This window comes from Zea mays, chromosome 8 (genome assembly GCF_902167145.1).
Source record: "Zea mays cultivar B73 chromosome 8, Zm-B73-REFERENCE-NAM-5.0, whole genome shotgun sequence".
Lineage (NCBI taxonomy): Eukaryota > Viridiplantae > Streptophyta > Magnoliopsida > Poales > Poaceae > Zea > Zea mays.
In genome coordinates this window covers 10241978-10252689 of record NC_050103.1, presented here as the reverse complement: position 1 = coordinate 10252689, position 10712 = coordinate 10241978, and positions in this window count along the sequence as shown.

The window sequence follows — 10712 nt, the reverse complement described above, 5'->3', positions numbered from 1 at the left end:
GTTCATGGCCGTCCCCAACTACACCTACCTCAAGCTCAAGATGCCGGGCCCCAACGGGGTCATCACCGTCGGCCCCACGTACAAACACGCGTTCGAATGCGACGTGGAGTGCGTGGAGTACGCCGAGGCCCTCGCCGAGTCCGAGGCCCTCATCGCCGACCTGGAGAGCCTCTCTAAGGAGGTGCCAGACGTGAAGCGTCATGCCGGCAACTTCGAGCCAGCGGAGACGGTTAAGTCCGTCCCCCTCGACCCCAGCGGCGACGCCTCCAAGCAGATCCGGATCGGCTCCGAGCTCGATCCCAAATAGGAAGCAGTGCTCGTCGACTTTCTCCGCGCAAACGCCGACGTTTTCGCGTGGAGTCCCTCGGACATGCCTGGCATACCGAGGGATGTCGCCGAGCACTCGCTGGATATCCGAGCCGGAGCCCGACCCGTCAAGCAGGCTCTGCGCCGATTCGACGAAGAAAAGCGCAGAGCCATAGGCGAGGAGATCCACAAGCTAATGGCGGCAGGGTTCATCAAAGAGGTATTCCATCCCGAATGGCTTGCCAGCCCTGTGCTTGTGAGAAAGGAAGGAGGGAAATGGTGGATGTGTGTAGACTACACTGGTCTAAACAAAGCATGTCCGAAGGTTCCCTACCCTCTGCCTCGCATCGATCAAATCGTGGATTCCACTGCTGGGTGCAAAACCCTGTCTTTCCTCGATGCCTACTCAGGGTATCACCAAATCAGGATGAAAGAGTCCGACCAGCTCGCGACTTCTTTCATCACACCCTTCGGCATGTACTGCTATGTCACCATGCCGTTCAGCTTGAGGAATGCGGGCGCGACGTACCAGCGGTGCATGAACCATGTGTTCGGCGAACACATTGTCCGGACGGTCGAGGCCTACGTCGATGACATCATAGTCAAGACGAGGAAAGCCTCCGACCTCCTTTCCGACCTTGAAGTGACATTCCAATGTCTCAAGGCGAAAGGCGTGAAGCTCAATCCCGAAAAAGTGTGTCTTCGGGGTACCCCGAGGCATGCTCTTGGGGTTCATCGTCTCCGAGCGGGGCATCGAAGCCAACCCGGAGAAGATCGCAGCCATCACCAGCATGGGGCCCATCAAGGACTTGAAAGGCGTGCAGAGGGTCATGGGATGTCTTGCGGCTTTGAGCCGCTTCATCTCATGCCTCGGCGAAAGAGGTCTGCCTCTGTACCGCCTCTTAAGAAAGGCCGAGTGCTTCACTTGGACCCCTGAGACCAAGGAAGCCCTCGGGAACCTGAAGGCGCTCCTCACGAATGCGCCTATCTTGGTGCCCCCAGCTGCTGGAGAAGCCCTCTTGGTCTACGTCGCCGCGACCACTCAGGTGGTTAGCGCCGCGATTGTGGTCGAGAGGCAGGAAGAGGGGCATGCATTGCCCGTTCAGAGGCCAGTCTACTTCATCAGCGAGGTACTGTCCGAAACCAAGATCCGCTACCCACAAGTTCAGAAGCTGCTGTACGCGGTGATCCTGACACGGCGGAAGTTGCGACACTACTTCGAGTCTCATCCGGTAACTGTGGTATCATCCTTCTCCCTGGGGGAGATCATCCAGTGCCGAGAGGCCTCGGGTAGAATCGCAAAGTGGGCAGTGAAAATCATGGGCGAAACAATCTCGTTCGCCCCTCGGAAGGCCATCAAGTCCCAGGTCTTGGCGGACTTCGTGGCTGAATGGGTCGACACCCAGCTCCCAACAGCTCCGATCCAGCCGGAGCTCTGGACCATGTTCTTCGACGGGTCGCTGATGAAGACAGGAGCCGACGCAGGCCTACTCTTCATCTCGCCCCTCGGGAAGCACCTATGCTACGTGCTACGCCTCCATTTCCCGGCGTCAAACAATGTGGCTGAGTACGAGGCTCTGGTTAATGGGTTGCGGATCGCCATCGAGCTAGGGGTCCGACGCCTCGACGCTCGCGGTGACTCGCAGCTCGTCATCGACCAAGTCATGAAGAACTCCCACTGCCGCGACCCGAAGATGGAGGCCTACTGCGATGAGGTTCGGCGCCTGGAAGACAAGTTCTACGGGCTCGAGCTCAACCACATCGCCCGGCGCTACAACGAGACTGTGGATGAGCTGACTAAAATAGCCTCGGGGCGAACAACGGTTCCCCCGGACGTCTTCTCCCGAGACCTGCATCAACCCTCCATCAAGATCGACGACACGGCCGAGCCCGAGGCACCCTCGGCCCAGCCCGAGGTACCCTCGGCTCAGTCCGAGGCATCCTCGGCACGGCCCGAGGCACCCTCAGCTCGGCTCGAGGCACTCTCAGCTCAGCCCGAGGCACCCTCGGCACCCGAGGGTGAGGCACTGCATGTCGAGGAGGAGCGAAGCGGGGTTACGCCTAATCAAAACTGGCAGACCCTGTACCTGAAATATCTCCATCGAGGAGAGCTACCCCTCGACCGAGCCGAGGCTCGGCGGTTGGCGTGACGCGCCAAGTCGTTCGTCTTGCTGGGAGATGAGAAGGAGCTCTACCACCGCAGCCCCTCGGGCATCCTCCAGTGATGCATTTCCATCGCTGAAGGTCAGGAACTCCTACAAGAGATACACTTGGGGGCTTGCGGCCATCACGCAGCACCTCGAGCCCTTGTTGGAAACGCCTTCCGACAAGGTTTCTACTGGCCGACGGCGGTGGCCGGCGCCACTAGAATTGTCCGCACCTGCGAAGGGTGTCAGTTCTACGCAAAGCAGACCCACCTGCCCGCTCAGGCTCTGCAGACCATATCCATCACTTGGCCTTTTGCCGTGTGGGGTCTGGACCTCGTCGGCCTCTTGAAGAAGGCACCCGGGGGCTACACGCACCTGTTGGTTGCCATCGACAAATTCTCCAAGTGGATCGAGGTCCGACCCCTAAACAACATCAGGTCCGAGCAGGCGGTGGCGTTCTTCACCAATATCATCCACCGTTTCGGGGTCCCGAACTCCATCATCACCGACAACGGCACCCAGTTCACCGGCAGAATGTTCCTGGACTTCTGCGAGGATCACCATATCCGGGTGGACTGGGCCGCCGTGGCCCACCCCATGACGAATGGGCAAGTAGAGCGTGCCAACGGCATGATTCTACAAGGACTCAAGCCTTGGATCTACAACGACCTCAACAAGTTCGGCAAGCGATGGATGAAGGAACTCCCCTCGGTGGTCTGGAGCCTGAGGACAACGCTGAGCCGAGCCACGGGCTTCACGCCGTTCTTTCTAGTCTATGGGGCCGAGGCCATCTTGCCCACAGACTTAGAATACGGTTCCCCGAGGACGAGGGCCTATGCTGACCAAAGCAACCAAGCTAATCGAGAAGACTCGCTGGACCAACTGAAAGAGGCTCGGGACAAGGCCTTACGACACTCGGCGCGGTACCAGCAGTCCCTGCGACGCTACCACGCCCGAGGGGTCCGGTCCCGAGACCTCCAGGTGGGCGACCTGGTGCTTCGGCTGCGACAAGACGCCCGAGGGTGGCACAAGCTCACGCCCCCCTGGGAGGGGCCGTTCGTCATCGCCAAAGTTCTGAAGCCCGGAACGTACAAGCTGGCCAACAGTCAAGGCGAGGTCTACAGCAACGCTTGGAACATCCAACAGCTACGTCGCTTCTACCCTTAAGATGTTTTCAAGTTGTTCATATACCTCGCTCCCACGCAAAGTTTAGTCATCAAGGAAGGGTCGGCCTCGCCTCGGCAAAGCCCGACCCTCCCTCGGGGGCTAAAAGGGGGGGAACCCCCTCTGCGTCGAAATTTTCCTCGAAAAAAGATCTTTTTTGCCAGAATGTCTTTCGTGCTTTTCGACTACTTCGAAAGTGGATCCTGAAAACGACGGAGTACACGTAAGCAGCCAAGGCTGACCGAGCCGAGGGACTCCTACGCCTCCGGGATACAGATACCTCACTCATCACCTTCTGCGATAAGTAACTCACATTCGGATATGTGATTCCGCGGACCGAACAAGTCTTCACGTTCGAAAGCTCCTCTGCCGAAGCGATTCTTCGAGCCTTCTCGACTGCGTCGGTGGCAGAACCCTATGGACGGATAAGAGTGCGCGTAAGCGACAAGGCCGACCGAGCCGAGGGATTCCTACGCCTCCGGGATATGGATACCTCACTCATCACCTTCCGTAAGAAGCAACTCTTGCTCGCACAGACAATTCTGCTACCGACGAAGAAGTCCAGATACTCGAAACAAGAGGAAAAGAAACGCAGCTTTACAACACGGCGAGGGTGTGTTTGGGCCTCGGCGGCCGCAGAAAACACACACTACAAGATAATCCGATCCTGCAGGCTCGGGTCTTGACGGTTGAAGGGAGCAGCAGCACCCACGGCGTCGGCTACACCTTCGGCGAGGTCCGACCGAGCCTCGGACGGCGACGCGGTCCGAGGACCTCCACTCTGAAGGACGACTTCATCATCACGCCCGGGCCATCGCCGCCCGGGTCTCCTCCAAGAATCCGGCTCGAGCAGGCGGCTCGGCTGGTCACCCCGAGGCCTCGGCCAGCTGTCCTCCGAGGACATCAGCCCGGTCCGAGGCCTTGGCAGATCAATTCCGGCGTCGGTCCCGCTAACGGACGACCTGGCCAGGCTCCAGCCGACCAAGTCTTCTTTTCGAGCCAACTCCGCCTCTGTCCATGCTGACACCGCTACCCCTGGCCTCGGCTCATCGAAGAGCGGCCGAGGGGTTCCTTTAACTAAGCAAGAGAAGCCTCGGGCAACAAGGCCGACCAAGCCGAGGGACTCCTTCGCCTCCGGGATACGGATACCTCACTCGTCACCTTTGCACGGGGCAACTCACGCTTGGTGAAGCGGTTCAGACAACCAACAGGCGAGTTTTAGTGCTCGAAAATGAGGAAAAAATACATACATGTTCAGGCCCCGACAGCCACAATGAACAAAAAACACCGGCATTCAAGGTGCCATTACAAACGGAACTCCGGTTCTGTCCCCGCGGGTATGAACAACCTCCACACCGGGGAGCCTGCGGGGCAACGGGTTCCGGGCAACTCGCCAGCGACCTCTGCAGCAGCAGCCATGGTCCCAGGACGGACGCGGCCACCAGAAGGCTCCCGTTCGCGTTCCCGCTCAAGGGACGTGAACCAACCATCAAAGCCAAAGAGCGGGCCGCTCCAAAGCGCACCGGCAGGCCCTCGCTCCCGTCCCCGCCACGAAAGCGAGGAAGAGGGCGAAATGTTGCATCCTAGCTGGGCAACAACAATTCGCCTTCCCCGGCATGGCTGGAGGACGCCTCCTCCGCAGAGCTGGAGGATGGTTTCCACCACCAGAAGCTGGAAGAGGAGGTGGCCAGCCGGCCTGTGCGGGAGGTAGAGCCCCGGCTCGCCGCGCTCTCCGCCCCTGCAAGGATGATGAACATCCTTGAAGCTGAGTGCGAGGCCAAGATCACAGCCCGGCTTGCCTCTCCCCATCTAGGGGTCGGTGGTCACCGCCTTGGGTGACCGCCGGCGGAGGGGCGCAGCCGGGCTGCGTGATGAAAATCCTTGAAGCCGAACGATGGCTGAAAGGTACCAACTCCTACGGAGTTGCGTTCCTCCAACGACAAGGCGGAAGGACCGCAGACATCCCCCATCCGGGGGCTCGGAAGGTGGAAAGACACGATGCATAAGGGAGCACGAAGACATGGTCGCCTTTCAAGGGGGTCGCCCTCTTTTTAAAGGCGACTCTCCCTACTCGCGTCCCCAACCGTCGTGGGCTGAGTCTTCTCCAACACGCTCCAAGGTCCTCCCCCTACGGCGCGGGGGCTGGGTCCCACACGTCATGCAAGCCGGCCCAGAGCAGAAGAAGCCAAACCGCCGCGCGCGGTGCATGCAACCGCCCAGCGGTTACAAGCGGCCCTCCACTTTTTCCCAGACCAGCGGGCGAGAAGGCGGGCAGCCATGCAGGCGGCATGCAGCCGCGCCAAGTGGGCACACCTCTCCGACTTCCAGCGCGCCCAGCATGGAGGCCCAGGCCCACGCGTCATACAATCGGCGCGCCGGATGCTACGTGCGAGCAACTGCACTGCCACTCGCGCCACTGCCACGCCTCCTCGACTGCGGAACCAGTACCGCGACTCGAGGCAACCCTACGCACGACCCAACAGCGCCAGCCTGGCGTGACGGTCAATGCGACCAAAAATGGGCCAGCAGTAATGGCGGTGGCAGGCGGGCAGGAGCAGCGGTCACGTCGTCAGCCAAGCTTACGTCCCATCCGGGGGCAGCGAGAGAACCCTCTCTCACGGCGTGAAGACGACGCGCCCGTGTTCCATTCCTCGAACGGCTCGCGCACGCGCAACGGCCGCCCCGCGAACCGCACGCCCCATCGCATTAACTCCACGACGGGAAAGGCAGCGCCTCTGGCAGGGGAAGCAAGCGACGTTTCGCCTTCGCCATAATGACCGCGTCAAAAAAGGTACGCCGCGTCGTTCAATTTCGTATCCTTTTCCTTTTCCTCTTTCTCTCTCTTACAACAGGGACCTGGAAAGGGGGATACCCCGAAAAGGATCCTTCTCTGTGAAGGAACCAGGCTCCGAGCCTCCCTACTGATCAGAGATTCGAAGGCTGGCCCCTCGAAGGGTTCAACAGCCGCCTCAGAGCGCGTGGGCTCCACACCCACTACTGGTCAGAGGTTCGAAGGCCGGCCCCTCAGAAGGGTTCAACGACCGCCTCAGGCTACTCGGGCTCCGCGCCCACTACTGATCAGGGGTTCGAAGGCTGGCCCTCGAAGGGTTCACAGCCGCCTCAGACACAGAGCGAGGGATGACCATGGGTACGTTTGATACATAACCAAGGCTCGGGCTGAGCTCCCGAGGTACCCTAGGACATTTCCGAGACCAGCGGGAACGATCTTGTAACGGAATCCCATCAGAGGGAGGCATCGAGCCCTCGGACCCCGTCGACAGGGGACCGGGTCCGGCATATCACCCGCAGGTACTTTTGGGCGCGCCTCTGGGCCTCTAGCCGACCCCTAGCGAATGGGGCACGGACGTTCGCTCGGATTACCCGCCAGCAGCTCACCGGAGACACCATGTTCGGCGCCCACCGAGGGCAACATGGTGCTTTCCCCCCTCCTCCTTGCGGAAAGGCGACGCAGGGGCGTATGTAAAAAAGTCGAGTCTGTCCCTGACCGTCCTCTCGCCCTGTGCAGAGGCTCGGGGGCTGCTCTCGCAAACCCGGCTCCGGCCAAACCGTTGACAGCGTCAACATACCAGCCCGAGAACTTGGGACCCGACCGTGCACCCGGGCTACGACCAGTTCGCATGAGGGAACGACCAGACCAACCAAAGCATTGCGCGAGGCATTAAGACCTCGGAGGAGTCAAACCACTCCTCCGAGGCCTCGGGGGCTACACCCGGCGGGTGCGCTCGCGCGCACCCACCGGAACAAAACGCAACCGAGAAAGGCTGGTCCCCTTGCAAAAAAGTGCGACGAAAGCCTCCAAGCGAGTGTTAACACTCCCTTCGAGGCTCGGGGGCTACTGTCGGGGACCATAATTAGGGGTACCCTCAAGTCTCCTAATTCTCAGCTGGTAACCCCCATCAGCATAAAGTTGCAAAGGCCTGATGGGTGCGATTAAGTCAGGGATCGGTCCATTTGAGGGACTCGATCATGCCTCGCCCGAGCCTAGCCTCGGACAAGGGCAGCCGACCTCGGAGGATCTCCGTCTCGCCCGAGGCCCCCCTCCAGCGACGAACATACTTCCGGCTCGCCCGAGGCCCTGTCTTCGCCAAGAAGCAACCCTGACCAAATCGCCGCGCCGACCGACCAAATCGCAGGAGCATTTAATGCAAAGGTGGCCTGACACCTTAATCCTGACGCGCGCCCTTCAGTCGACAGAGCCAAAGTGACCGCCGTCACTTCGCCGCTCCGCTGACCGGCCTGACAGAAAGACAGCGTCGCCTGCGCCTCTCCGACTGCAGTGCCACTTGACAGAGTGAGGCTGAAAGGCAGTCAGGCCTGGCCGCAGGCACCATAGGAAGCTCCGCTTCGCCCGACCCAGGGCTCGGACTCGGGCTCAACCCCGGAAGACGGCAACTCCGCTCCGCCCGACCCAGGGCTCGGACTCGGGCTAAGCCCCGGAAGACGGCGAACTCCGCTCCGCCCGACCCAGGGCTCGGACTCGGGCTAAGCCCCGTAAGACGGCGAACTCCGCTCCGCCCGACCCAGGGCTCGGACTCGGGCTAAGCCCCGGAAGACGGCGAACTCCGCTCCGCCCGACCGAGGGCTCGGACTTGGGCTCAGCCCTGGAAGACGACGAACTCCGCTTCGCCCGACCCCAGGGCTCGGACTCCGCCCTGGCCTCAGCCGACGGTCTTCGCCTCGCCCGACCCAGGGGCTCGGACTCGACCTCGGCCACGGAAGACAAACTCGACCTCAACTTCGGAGGAGCCTCCACATCGCCCAACCTAGGGCGCGGACCGGCCACATCGACGGGAGGCGCCATCATTACCCTACCCCAAGCTGACTCAGGCTGCGGGAAACAACACCGGCGTCCCATCTGGCTCGCTCCGCCAGATAGGCAATGATGGCTCCCCGCACGCTCCCTGACGACGGCGGCTCTAAGCCCCCTTACGGAAGCACGAGGACGTCAGCAAGGACTCGACAGCTTCGACAGCTGTCCTTCCGCCAGGCTCCAGCGCTCCTCCGATGGCCACAACACCACACGAACCGGGTGCTAAAACCTCTCCGGCTGCCACGACGGCATGTACTTAGGGCGCTAGCTCTCCTCCGCTAGACACGTAGCACTTCGCTACACCCCCCATTGTACACCTGGATCCTCTCCTTACGCCTATAAAAGGAAGGACCAGGGCCCTCTTACAGAGGGTTGGCCGCGCGGGGACGAGGACGAGACAGGCGCTCGCGTGAGTCCACTCGCTCCCTCTCCCGTGTGGACGCTTGTAACCCCCTACTGCAAGCGCACCCGACCTGGGCGCGGGACGAACACGAAGGCCGCGGGATTTCCACCTCTCTCACGCCCGTCTCCGGCCGCCTCACTTCCCCCCTTCGTGCTCGGCCTCGCGCCGACCCATCTGGGCTGGGGCACGCGGCGACATTTCACTCGTCGGCCCAGGGACCCCCCGGTCTCGAAACGCCGACACATAGCATCGCATCATACATCATTTTGCATCACTAAAGAGATGTGGAGAAACAAAGAAAAGTTGCTCCTTCGAAAAAGTTGGCCGGATTATGAAAGAACATACTATAGCACAAGATATGCCTTCGACAGATATATATTCGCACAGGAGGATAATCTTCGTTAGCAGTGACATAAGGAGAATCTTTTTCTTCGTGAAGCATGAAAAGAAGGGAAGGTGTTGAAAGGGAAATGTGCCCTTGGGCCATTTCTAAGTATTTTGGTGATTTAGTGACTAACACAAGTGCTTAAATGTAAAATGGTGGACAAAGTACAAATCAAGGATAAAGGTATGTTTCTCAGACTTAGTACATTGTTTTAGAGACTAATGTATTGTGTCTAAGTGCTGGAAACAGGAAAAATCCAATTGGAAATGTCTTGGCTCGAGCAGCCAAGAATCTGCTCAGTCTGGGACCACCGGACTGTCCGGTGGTGCACTGGACAGTGTCCGGTGCGCCAGGCTGGCTCGAGCGAACAGGCCGCTCTCGGGAATTCACCGGCGACGTAAGGCTATAATTCACCGGACTGTCCGGTGTACACCGGACTGTCCGGTGAGCCAACGGTCGGCCGGGCCAACGGTCGGCCGCGCGATCTGCGCGGGACACATGGCCGAGCCAACGGCTAGAAGGGGGCACCGGACTGTCCGGTGTGCACCGGACATGTCCGGTGCGCCAACGGCTCTCTGTCTGCCAACGGTCGGCTGCACCAGTTAAGGAAAGAAATCGGGCACCGGACAGTGTCCGGTGTGCACCGGACTGTCCGGTGCGCCAGACGACAGAAGGCAAGAATTGCCTTCCCAGATTGCTCTCAACGGCTCCTAGCTGCCTTGGGGCTATAAAAAGGACCCCTAGGCGCATGGAGGAGAAAATCAAGCATCCTTTGAGCATTGTTGATCACTCACACATCATTCTTGCGCACTTGTTCGACATTCTAGTGATTTGAGCTCCGTTCTAGTGTGCTAGTCTCTTGAGCTTAAGTCTGGGTTCTGTGTGTGCGTATTTGCTGTGATCTTTGTGTCTTGTGTGAGTTGCTAATCCCTCCCTTGCTCCGTGCTTCTTTGTGAACTTCAAGTGTAAGGGCGAGAGGCTCCAAGTTGTGGAGATTCCTCGCAAACGGGATTAAGAAAAGCAAAGCAAAACACCATGGTATTCAAGTGGGTCTTTGGACCGCTTGAGAGGGGTTGATTGCAACCCTCGTCCGTTGGGACGCCACAACGTGGAGTAGGCAAGCGTTGGTCTTGGCCGAACCACGGGATAACCACCGTGTCGTCTCTGTGATTGATATCTTTGTGGTTATTGTGTTTTGTTGAGACTCTACTCTAGCCACTTGGCAATTATTGTGCTAATGCCTAACCAAGTTTTTGTGGCTTAAGTTTTAAGTTTTACAGGATCACCTATTCACCCCCCTCTAGGTGCTCTCAATTGGTATCAGAGCCGTTCTCTTCAAGAAGGGACTAATCGCCCGAAGAGATGGATCCTAAGGGAAAGGGGATGGTGGTCAACAACAACGAGAAGGAGTCTATCTTCAACGAGCCGAAGGATGACAAGCCTACCGACTCGGGCTCGAGCCACAAGCGCAAAGAC